Genomic DNA, 12,739 nt, shown 5'->3' with positions numbered 1-12,739 from the left:
CGAGACGCGGCGGTGGTGTGCAACGCTCCAGCGTGGTGCTGCCGGACAGGTGAGTGGGGGATAAGCCTGGGCTCTGGGTGGCGCGCACCTACAGGGCTTTTAGACTCCCCTCAGGCTCACGCGTAGGTGACGGGTTCTTTAAGTCACACGCGGTGAGTTACAGCCCTTAGAGGTTAGAGATGGGTAATTTACCGAGCGCGGAGGCACGGCCCTTGGTAAAGGCCCTTAGAAAGCTTTTAAAAGCTAGAGACCTCAGGGTAGGTCAAAAAACACTGGAACTATTCATAGCAGAGGTAGATAGGGTGGCTCCCTGGTTTTTACCCACGAGGCATTTAAACCTGCCGTCATGGGAGAAGTTAGGCGGGGACCTCGCCTCGGCGGAATTGGAAGGCGATATTTCGCCGGCTATTCGCCCCCTGTGGGAAATGATACATGCGTGCCTTGAAGGGGAGGGGAAGGGGTTCCCGTCGGCAGTTAGAGACGCGGAAATCATAGACGCACGCCAGGCTTTTGAGCAGGCAAAGTCGGAATGCTCTCGGGAGGGATCTGTCCAGGGGGAAAAAATCCAGGGAAAGATAGAGGACACCCAAGCTCTGGAGTCCTCCGACTCAGATAGCGAGGAGGAACCAGAAGGTGGGGCAGGAAGCCGAGAGGCTCAAAACCCCTATGCCGAGTCGGGCTGCGAATTTTGTGCGTGCGCCGCCCGAGAAAAGCAGACAGAGGAGAAAGGGCCCCCGAGCGCTCTCTGGCAGGGAGGAGATAGAGAGCCATCCGCTCCACCCTGGAGTTCTTTTCCAGAAGCGGCTCCCCGCCGAGAGGCCGCTACAGGGGACCCTCCCTTCTCTCAGCCGGCACAGGAAGTGACGCCCCGTTCCACTCTGTCGCGACCGCCGTCCTATGACGTCGCGCCGCGGGGCGGACGATATTTTCATGGGCGGTTATGGAGGGGTGAACGATGGCCCAGAGGGGATCCATCGATGCAAGGAATAGATTACGGTCCTTATAGAGTATTTCCTGTGCAAATGGCCCCAGGCCAAGGGCGCAATGTTTGGGAACCATTTGAAATAAAACAGATTAGAGAATTAAAAAGCGCTGTCACGACCTTCAGGCCCACAGCACCCTATACCATAGCTATGCTAAAAAACTTGTCTTCTGGGCCGCTCACCCCAGCGGACTGGACCCAGTTGGCAAAAGCATGTCTACCCTCAGGCAGCTACTTAGACTGGCGAGTATGGTACGCAGAGTTCTCTGCCGAGCAGGCTAAGAGAAACGCCGGTCGAGGAAACGGGGGCTGGGGATTTAGCTTAGCGGCATAAGCGCCTGCCTTGTAAGCAGGCAATCGCGAGTTCGATCCCTGGTACCGATAAAAAAAAAAATAAATAAATAAAAATAAAAAATAAAAAATAAAAAACAAAAAGGGGGAGTAAGCCAAGGCCTGCCTCCAAAGGCGCGGTTATCTATGGCATGACAATGGATGGGCCCGGATCCGGTAATTAGCTGGAACCGAGGCGCGGTTTGTGTTTTTCCGCAGGAACCGGGACGAGAACCACTGTGGGTCCCAGAGAGGTTGATGCGACAAGTCCCTCGACTGAAGATCAGGCCTGTTCCACCAGAGGCCAACCGCAGACCCAACAACAAGATGAGCCCTAAAAGAACTGCAGGACAATCCCTTTTTGGGGGCCTGGAACGGCTTGCTCCCCTATGTGCTACCCTTGTTAGGCCCTCTATGCTCCTTGTTCTTGCTCCTGCTTATAGGACCATTCTTGCTCCGATGGGTCACATGATTTATTAATGGGCGCCTTGCGGCGGCCCGGCGTCAAGTACGCCTGGTTGCCCATGCGGCCCTGGCAGCAGCCCGTGATGGGCACAATGACCTCCAGGCCTACGCATGGCTCGCTCGACTGGCCTACGACCGGGTCTAGATGTGGCGGGTCTTCCGCACTCCTTCCCTATTGACACCACACAGCAGGGTAGGTGAGTCAATGACGGGTAAGAGCGTGCCTCCCCAGCACGACTCGACCTAAGCCAGGCCCTACCCCATACTGCACGAAAGCCGCTGGATTACTAGAATCTGCCCAGATCTAGATGCCTCTCCGAGGGGATCACACGGAGGGGCATGAGTGCATGCCTATGTGCATCCAGGTTCCGTCCAGTTCACTCCTGGCCCTGGAAAAAGGACGAGGGTCTCAAGGCCTTGGTGGACCCGGGGACGGCCGACCAGGGTCCAAGCCAAGGGCCTACGGTGGGCCTCAACACAGGGCATAAGCCTCTGCACTCAATCCAGGGCGGGCTGCGATGCATACATTCATTCAAAATAAATAAAATAGGGGGAGATGTTGGGAGCCGCGGCCGAGCCCGGTTGCCTTACTTGGCGGACATGAGGCCTGTAGAAAAGAGCAAAGCCCGAGCTAGATTACCCCTCCCATCGAGTGAGTGAGCCAAGTTGGCACCTGCTTCCTGCCCCCTGATTGCCCTGGCGACTTAAACAACCCGCTCTGTAAGATAGTCTGCCTAGCAACAACTGATGTTAGCCAATCAGCCCGCATCGCGCGCTTTGAACTGATTGGCCGCTGTTACCCTATAAAAGTAAATGCCTCTCCCGCCACGAGAGAGAAGCACGAGAGAGATAGAGAAAGTCCACCGGCGAGAAAGGACTGGTGGCAGAGCAGAGGCCTCGCGGGGCCCACGCGGAGACAAATAAAGACAAGGTTGCACACCGTCAGAATCTGTTGTGTGTTTTTCCTGCCTGCCGGGAGCGACACCGACACTTAAAATGTAAATAGATGAAGTCATTTTCATGATGTATTAAGTTAATAGCAAGATTTTTAGCATTTTTTTTCCTGCTTAGTTAAACTCAGTTTTTACTTGAATTCATTTTCTTTCGGGGGCAGGGAGATGGACTGCCTTCCAACATGAACACATCTCTACGTATATGAGTACAAAGAATTTGGATGGTTCCTGGAGCTAATGTGTCACAAATTATAACGGACAGTTACTAAAACCCCTCCTCCCTGCTGAGTCTTAGAGTCATGTATTTAAAGACAGATACAAAGCGCCTCAGCAATTATAAAGAGAGAATGTGCTTGAAAGGATTTCACTCTTTTGCTTTTTAAAGGATGCAGCACTCACTGTTTATGGGGAATAAGAAACCAGCAAAAGTACAACTAAACTGAAACCACAGCAATTTCTTTTCCTTAGTACTGGAGATGGAATCAGGCCCTCCCGCCTGCTGGATGTTCTACAGCTGAGCTGCACCCCTGGCCTCGCGGAAAGTATCTTGCAGTTAGATTGGGGATCGATCCTAATCTCCTTCTCATTGTGCCTTCTTGCACAGGGCGAGGGCTGTAACTCAGGGGTAGAGAGCTCGCATAGTGTGTGTGTGGTCCTGGGTTCCATTTCCAGCCCTGGGAAAAAGTCTTCCGGAAGTGGTTTGAAGAGTCCATTGGGCCCCACATCCAAGACCACAGGCTGTGATCAGAGGTCAGGGATGGAGACCGGTGAGCCTAACACTGCAGGTGAAGTAGTTGTACTTTGAGAACCACTGGCTCATGTTTCCCTGAGGTCCCACTGTTCTTTTAACAACATAATAAAAAACTTACATGACCATCAGAAGAGGATGGACAGTAATAGACACAGGCTAAGCCACGGCTCATTGACACAACAAAAGGTAGAAGTAAGGAAGAGCACAGTGAGGTGGGTATGACAAACCAGCTACGGCAGCGTCTGGTGATCAAAGCTAATGTCAGTGAGCAGCACTCACGGGCTTTTCACCTTCCTTCCCTGCTCCTACCTCTCCACTGTTTTCCCCTCAATTACCTGACTGTCTCAGAAAAAAAAAAAAAAAAAAAAAAAAAGAAGAAAGCAAACTTCATCCTTTACATGTTGTGTATTTTGGGGTTAATACAGGTTTTATGTGTTTTAGTTTCAGTATGCATATAAAATTTACAGTTAAAATATTCAAAAATATCAATTTCAAAATAAAGTTAGTGGTGCTCAATTACAATGTTATCAGGTGGTACAAAATCCTCCCCTTTGAGTATCAAGCTGTATCTTCTGAATGAAAAATTTAGAAGCTTAAGTAATTTATGGTGCTCTAATGTAAATTACAAGGGGAGAAATTGCAGTCTACTGTCTCTGCTGGGTGCTGGACCTTAGCAGCATGCATAATTCATAGAAAAGTACTGTGTGAAGGAATATGGAGTAACCTTCAAAAATAAATCAAGGAAAACCAGCTCCTAACCCACAAAGCAGTTTACCTGGAGGACGGTAACATGAAGGAAAACAGTCCATCATTTCGCATAGCTTAATGCCATCCCTGAAGAAAGGTACCCAGCGCTACATATTACATGGGGAACAGAAAATATTTACACCCAAATGTCCGCCGTGTGGAAAGAAGTCAGCCACACACTGATAAATGAAATGAGCAAAGCGGGTACTAAATTAAGGAGATAAATTTCACTTTGACTGTGAAGTTCAGCCAGAGGGGAAAGAGTTGGAAGAGGACACAGCTGAGAGGCTGGGAGTCTGCTGCTGAAGACATAATCAACACGTAAGCAGAGGTCAGGATTGAAATTGCCCCACAGTCCATTCCATTGATGAGCAACTACAAGGCAGTCTACTTTTCTTGATAGATAATCTTCAGATGATGGAAGAAACAATGTTCAAAAACGTGTCTGTCAGGAAGGCTTTGGTTTAGAGATATTTTTTGATTCTGTGTATGTCTAGTGAAGTTCAGAGATTTTGAAAATATTTGCTTCGATTCCAGTAAAAGGTGTCAGCCCTGACTTTATGTAAATTTCATTTGATTTTTGAAAATATAAAATAGCAACTAAAGTAAATTTTCAAATTTGAAATTCTGTGAAAGTAGGTAAATAAGACCTATGAAAGTAGATAAACTGGGGTACCAATGAGTGGGTAATTGTCTTGGTTACTTTTTTTTTCATTGTTGAGACAAAATATCTGACAGCCAACATGAAGGAAGGAAAGGTTTATTTCTTACAGTTTTTGCAGCTTCCAGCCCATACTCAGCTGGCTCCAAGGCAGCATGGCATGGCTGAGGGGCAGCCATTCATGGTGGCTGCAAGTGGCAAGAGAGAAAGGGCAACAAGGAGTGGGGAGCCCGCCTCCTTCCTGCCCTCACAGTGTATGTCAGCTCTGCCCCTGGGCGGGTGCAGCACTCATACCACCAGTCCCAGGATAGACAACAAACCAATCACGAAGCCTAGATTCAGCTGTGTCCATGATTGCATGAGGCTGGGTGGGGTGGCATCCACACACAAACTATAACAGTAACAATGTAATTCTGTGAAAGTAGGTAAACAAGATGAGTTCCAGGAAGATCTGAATGATGGTGGGGTCAAGCCTGAAATTTATACTCTGTCCCAAAGAAATTATTTCCTGTTATCATGAAAAACACGTGCCTTGCTTTTCTTTGTGTGAGAACACACTCATAGCCTGGACAGAAGGAGGAAGGGATGGAGAGAATATGGCTCAAAAATCCAGGTGCGTTTCTTTCCTGGAATTGAGGGAGAGAGCTCAGGGGAGAGCCCTTGTGCTCATTCCCTGCAATGTGCTCAATTGCTTCTCATTAGTCAAAATTCCATAATCAGAGCCACGATTCGGGGTGGGGAAGACTCTGCCTTTTCTTTTTTTCTTTTTTTTTTTATTTTATTTAAGGAGAAAAGAAAAAAAAAAGCAGAGAAAGGGTACAAGTTATACAGATTTACAGAAAAAAAATAAATAGTAGGAAATCACTAGTTAATGGATTACATATTGTCATCTTAGAAATAATTGTTCAAGTCACAAAATTAAAGCTTGTAAAGTGGACATCCCAACAATGATACTGCAAACAGTTCTGTTCAATGATCCAATAAAACTCTGTGATATCATTTTCTATCTTATACACTTAAATATACATATATTTATATAGTTTAGAGCACTTTCTTTTCCTCTCTTTTGTACAATGACTATTACACATTTTGGGTTTCATTGCTCCCACGGTTCTTATTACTTTTTTGGAAGAGAGTAAAACCAAATGTGACATATCAGAACAGAATCTGTCAAGTCAAAAGGGTGGACATAATAGATAATGTAAAAACATAATACAAGGTGATCAACAATGGTTACCATAATGCCTCCCGCTATCTCTAATAGAATTGCCTATATCATTAGTTATAATACAATTGAACAAAACAGTAAAGAATAAAACCGACAAAACCAAAACATTGGAGACATTGTAGGTCTTCAAAAGTAGATAAAAGTCAATGAGAATGGGCGTTATAATGAACTTCATTATCTTCACAGTTGATGCCTAAACTTTCAAACGTGATACTATCCAGCAAAATAGAATAGGGGAACATCAGTCAAAAACAAGATGGTGAGAGTAATACAGGGCTTTAAATCGAGATAATGGAAAGTCAAAGTGGGTTACTATAATATATCCTGCTATTTTTTTCCTTTAATTAAAAGGATAAAAATAAAAAAAAGTAAATAATGGAGTGGAGATTGAGATAAAAGAGGGCATAACAGCGAAACAGCACAGATCTAAACATATCCATTTAAGCAGAATAGTGTTTTACCACCAGATAATCCTGACCTAAAAGTACTTACTATATTGTCTCTTTCCTTGAAATCCTTGAGTACAACATCATATACTGTAGCATTAAGTATATCAAAACAATGTAAAACCATTTAAGAGAATGACAGCATTACAGAGTATTTAGAATCGACTAACAGAAAATGAACAATGGTTTCTGTATAATCTCCTTGTCTTTAAAAGGTTTTTGCTTATACTATCGTACATAACAAAATCCAATAAGATACAACCTATTTAGACCATTGGAGACAGAAGAACAAAATCTAGATGAGACTTCAAAACAAGATGATACTAAATCAGTATTACCTATTAAGATGTCATTTTCTCCAAAATAGCTGTTCCTATCATCCAATCTTCTCTGCCTCATTTCTGTTGAGCTCTTTTTCTGTCAGTAGCTGTCAGTTTGTCTTCTTCATTTTGTTCTCTGCTCCATTCGTTGTGGCCTCCCCGCCACTATTTCTGGATTCTTTGTATTTTTCTTTTTTTAGAATATCCTGCAATACTCTCTGTAGAGTTGAATTGGTGGTTGCAAATTCCCCCAATTCCTCTTTATCCTGGAAGCACCTTGTTTTTCCATCAATTTCCAGGGACAGTTGTGCAGGATATCTCAATCTTGGCTGGAGATTATTATCTTTCAAAGCTTGCATTATTTCCCCCCCCACGCTCTTCGTGATTTGATGGTTTGTGCAGAGAAATCTGCTGTAATTCTGATGGGTGTTCCCTTGTAAGTGGTCTGTTTCTTGTCTCTGACAGCTTTTAATATTCTGTTCTTGTATTGAATTTCTGGAATTTTTATTATTATATGCCTGGGTGTTGCTCTGTTTGGGTTGTAGGTGGCTGGGGTCCTGTATGCCTCATACATCTGAGTATCTTTACCTTTTGCTAAATTAGGAAAATTCTCCTGGATTATTTCTGTGAGTAGCTTTTGTAGTTCACTTGTTTGTGTCCCTACTTCTTCTTTTATGTTCTTAATCCTTAAGTTATGGATCCTCTTATCATCTTCTTGTCTTTGTATTATTGCTGTTTGTTTCTTTGTTATTTTTAAGAAGTTTTTCATTTCATTCTCCCATATTACAAGTCTGCCCTCCAGTTCAGATAGGCTGTCCTTAGTTTCTTTCAAGCTGTTATGCCAGTCTTCGATAGACTTCTTAGTTTCTTGGTAGTCCCTTTGAACCTACTTCACGTATTCTATGCTTTCTCTGTTTTCTCCATCAAACAATTCTCCCCTCTTTTTCTGTTCTTCCATTCTACCATCTGTTTTTTTCTTGGGTGGTGCTTAGCATTTCTCTAACTATTCTGCATACTTGTAGCTTCAGGTCATTGATAACTTCATTCCTGAATTGATCTATGAGGCTCTCTATATGGCGCTTTATGTCTATTGGTGCGGTGTCCGCTATTGCCTGTTTCTCAGAATTGGGGGCCGAGGAGCCTTTCTTGTTGCTGCCTCTTCCCATATTCTCTGTTCCTTATATATGCAAGCTTATATAGGAGACCCAGCTTCTCTCCCTGTCAGCCACAGCCTGATCGAATTGCGCCGGTTAGGTGTTCCTGCCCACTGCAGCGCACCAGGGAGTTACGGACCAGGCAGCCTATGCGGGGCCCGCCCCTCCCGGCCTCCGTCAGGCTCTGGGATCTGGGTTGGGCCAGCCTACCGGGTCCGCCAGCAGCATCATGCAGGCTAGGCACTTTAAACCAATCCCGCCTGAGAGGGGGATGTGTGGCTGGAGTCGCCATCGCGCCCTGCTCCCGCAGGACTGCCCGGGTCCAGAAAGTCCTCCGCTGGAGTCAAACTGTGGTAGAGTGTCAGTTTCTCTCACTCACCTCACCACAAGTCAGTGCACGCCTCCCTGCCCGTGCTGTTTTCGACCCGTTCGCAGATTCCTGTTCTCGGAGCTTCCGCGCATCTCTCTCCTTGCTGAGCTGCTGTAGAGGCAGTCGCCACGCAGCGGGAAACCCAAATTGTGGCTTCCAATGGAGCAGGGTCCAGCCTCAACACTGAGGCTTCTCTGTTCCTGTTTTAGCACCAGGACTGCATTCCAAGTTGGTTTCTCTCAGCCCAGTTCGTTCCTGAGTCAGCAGAGCATATCTCCACCTGCTTATGTCTCCTTACTCCGCACCCTTCCTGACTTCTGAACCAAGCCTTTCAGAGAGCCTCCGTAGTATCTGTTATCTGTCCACCATGTTCTCCTGGAAGTGACCAAGACTCTTTCTTTTCTGAGCCATTAGATTCCTACCTATGTCTCCACGGAATTGCATTGCCATCAGCTACTTCAGTTTCCTGCAAAGCAAGTGTTCAATGCAAATAATTTTCTTGGGAGGTCATCCCAGAAAGTATTAGTAGGAGTAAGAAAACATGAGGGCAGAAGGTGGGTAGAAAAAGCTGATAAGCATTATGTTTATGGAATGATTTTTTGTTGGGCTAAGGAGACTGATCCTGTTGACAAACACTGGGATATATTGATAGCCCTCAGAATGATGTAACTGAGAACAGGGAAGTGGGATATTTTATTTGCCACCTGCATTCCATCTGTTTTGCCCAGAACTTTTATTAGTCTTCCATGTAGAGGTGGAGAGCATCTCCTCAAGAAGAATCAGTAGGACACCTTCAACAGGTAACTTCAGTGACAGTTACAAATGGCAGACGAGGTGGGCACAAACAACTGTTGTATACAGACTGCTATGCACACCTATAATTTCCACTCCCGGGGAGCTGAGGCAGGGGGATCACCATGAGTTCAAGGCCAGCCTGGGCTACATAGTGAATTTATATTCAGCCTGAGCTACATATCAACATCCAGTCTCCACCCTACCCCATTATTATGTTAACTTGGGGACACAATGATAATTATCCACACCTCCTGTAAGGGTTGACTTGAACCACAGGGATGATGGGGCCATAAATCAGACAATTCTCTCTAGTAATAGTCAGTACATTGAAGTAGGTGACATTTGCCTCCCAAGGGGGAATCTGGGGACAAAGTTTAAATATTAAGAGTAGTTTCCTGCATTGATCTTAGAAGTTGGATTTATCCTCAAATTACCTACATTTCCATGAGAGTGCAGCCATCTGAATTCCATGGAGGCAGGCAGACATCCATAAAAGCCTTCGTGGATTAAGAGAAAGCTCATGGTAGAGATTAGAGGTGGTGATTTGCAAGGTGATTTGTTCATTTTAATGGCACTGATTCTACTCGTGCCAATGAAGTAGGCTCCCTGAAAATAAAGCTCTTGCAAAGAACTTGGAAGAGTGTGGATGAAGATGCTTTCATGCATTTTATGACTCAGGCTCTCCCTGGATACCCATCAATTAGAGGTGAAGGCAATAGAAGGAAAAACTTGCCCCATCTGGTGCCACATAAAACTCCCCAAGAGCTTTGACACAAAGTGTTCTCCACAAAGGGAGGGCCAACCTCCGGGGAGGTGTTTGTTTTCCAGCCTCCTGGAAATGCTTTTTCCTTTTAGGGATGTTATGTCAGCGGAGCCAGATGAGATGCACTTGCTATTTTTATAAGATTTTAAAGGCTTAAGCAGGGCAAATATGTCTCTTCAAGCTGCCTTCTGCCATACGCCTGGTGCTCAGGCAGCTTTATGTCCCATAAAGAGCATCATTAGCCTCCCAAAGCAGTGGGGTTTGCTGATCATCCTGAGGAGGATTCGTTAGCATCTGCTTGGTGTGAGGAAAACTTTTATTAGTTTCCAATGTTTTAAAAGCTGCCACTAAATCATAAGGTATGTTTTGACCAAGATTCTGTTTCTCTATTTGACCAGGTTAAACTTGGACATTCTATATTTTCTTTGGGTATCGGAATTTATGCTTTTGAAGATAAATTTTTGTGTTCAGTATATGGCGATCTCTCTCACACATTTCTGTGCCAGGCCCTGACCATTAGTGCTGTAATTGGGTTTTTGTTCTCCTTCTTCACGTGGTATCTTCACATAGGCGACGACCTATTACCATCTAAAATTCATTAGAGATAGTTTTCTTCTTCTTCCAAAATCTAGAATTTCACTACTGATACTTTATTTGACTTACAAAGTTCAATTCTCAGATTTATTTAAAAAATTTTCTTTGGCCTTGAGTATGGGGTAAGTCCCCGGCATCTGCTCATTTATTCTGCCACTGAATATGGGTCCCCTTTCCCAACGATACATCTGGTTGATAGTGGAAGCCCTATTTCTGGTGTTCTAGTTGCTTTAGCATCTTGTGCGTTTAAAATGTCCTATGTTTAGTAGCAAGATTTATCAAGAAAATAACTTTGAATGTGGAAATTGGAAAGCATTTTTGGGGGAGAGTAATTCTGAATGGCTTCCCATTGTTACATGAAATTCAGGAAAGTACTTTTCCATAAATGGTTCATAGTACACTTCTCTTGTTATCCTGATTTTGAAACTTTTCTCCAATTCTCCATTATTGTCTTCTGTTCACCTAACAAACCACAGCATTCATGTTTGGTGCTGTCTTTCAGCATTTGGAGCTAATGTTTCCGTAGGTTCATCCTTCTGTTTGGCATCTCCACCACATACAATCATGCAGGATCACTCACTTCCTCTCCAGTTTCTTCTTCTAAAGATTGCTCAATCTTTGAACCGGAATAGCACTGAGTCCCAGAATTACCGTGCAATTTGGGACAGTCTGGACCTCCTTGTGCTCCCTCCATGGCCAGGAGAATGAAGGACAGGAAAGAGCTACTTCCTTAGGCAGAGCTCACACTGAGGCTTTCTGACCTGCACTACAGTAAGTGACCCTGCTTTGTAAACCACACCTGGCTCAGTCACTCTGACCACACTTCTCAGTGACTGTTTAGAGCCCATCTGTTCATGCGCAGTTAATGTCTGCTTTCGTGACTGATTCCCTCTCTTACACTGCAAGACCCTGGAGCTCGCCTAGTTCAGTCACACAGCGAACATTGAGAAAATGCATAAACTGTGAGTACCTGTGAGAACTTTCCCACACAATGGGGTTATATTTCTAACAGATTTCTATGTGGTGAGAAATGCAAGTATGAATGATGATTATTTCTTATAACGAGTGGCAGGAAAAGCATGAACTTGTGTTTTTAAAGTGTATCATTTTCTTTACTTTTTTCACCACAAATCCCAAGTCTAAATCCCACCCACTCTCCCTGTGAACTGGGCGCTTCACCATCTTAAGTGTGACCAGCCCCTCTGGGCTGCAGGAACCTATGTTAAGAGATGAGTTCTCCTCCTCTACTTCTCTGTCGTGTTTTACTCTGAAAAATCCCACACCATACAGCAGTGCCCAATGTGATCATTAAATAAAACTGTAATTAAGGTGACACCTGCAGTGTCAGTAATTATAGTCTTGCTGCAACTGTCAGAGTAAAAATAACATTCTCCACACTGCCATGGGGCAGCTGTGGGCTCCTGGTGATAATGCACGTTGGTGATTTAAAGTGACTAACTACAGGAGTGCTTCTTCACAGGGGCTGTGTCAACCCTTAGAAGTTCTGTCTCCACATTTACCCCAGTGCTGCTGTTTCTCTCTTGCTTCCAAAAGGTCCTCCACCCAGCTTTGTGGCTCCCCACCGAGGCTGCTGGGACTCATCCTTACCGACCTCTTCATAGGCACCAATTCCAGTTCCCCTTGCAGAGGGCCGAAGCACCACGTGGGCAGCAGGATTCAGGGTGCTGCTGGGGGAAGCCTGCAAAAGTCTCCTGTCCACACTTCCCTTCTCGGTGGAGCACTGCATCCCAGCGCTCAAGGTCTTAAGTGTGCTGTCCAACCCTGTGCACTTACAGGGTCTGTGATGGTTTCCAAATCAGGCCACTTATCAATATCATCAGAGAAAGACTTTTTGTTCATTGCTTTGAACAAATAGTCCCTCACCTAGGGACTATTTGCTAAAAACCATTACAGCTCGTACTGATAATTCTAATTTAATTTCAGAATTAGAGAGGTTTCAAATGCTTAGATTTACTGTTCATATGCATTTCATAATTAAATCTTGATTAGAATCATTTTCTCTATTCTATGGTGTGTGGATGAGTTTATCATGCTTGTGTGTATTATATAATAAGTTCATATTAACCGTGTTGATATTATGACAACCAGTGTTACTCAAAAGAATTTAAAATGTCTTAACTTCGTTTTTACACTGAGCATATATTCTACTAGTCATGTTG

This window comes from Cavia porcellus, unplaced genomic scaffold (assembly GCF_034190915.1).
Source record: "Cavia porcellus strain 051 isolate PalLab524CR breed Dunkin Hartley unplaced genomic scaffold, mCavPor4.1 scaffold_4, whole genome shotgun sequence".
Lineage (NCBI taxonomy): Eukaryota > Metazoa > Chordata > Mammalia > Rodentia > Caviidae > Cavia > Cavia porcellus.
Note: the sequence above shows the minus strand (reverse complement) of the source record.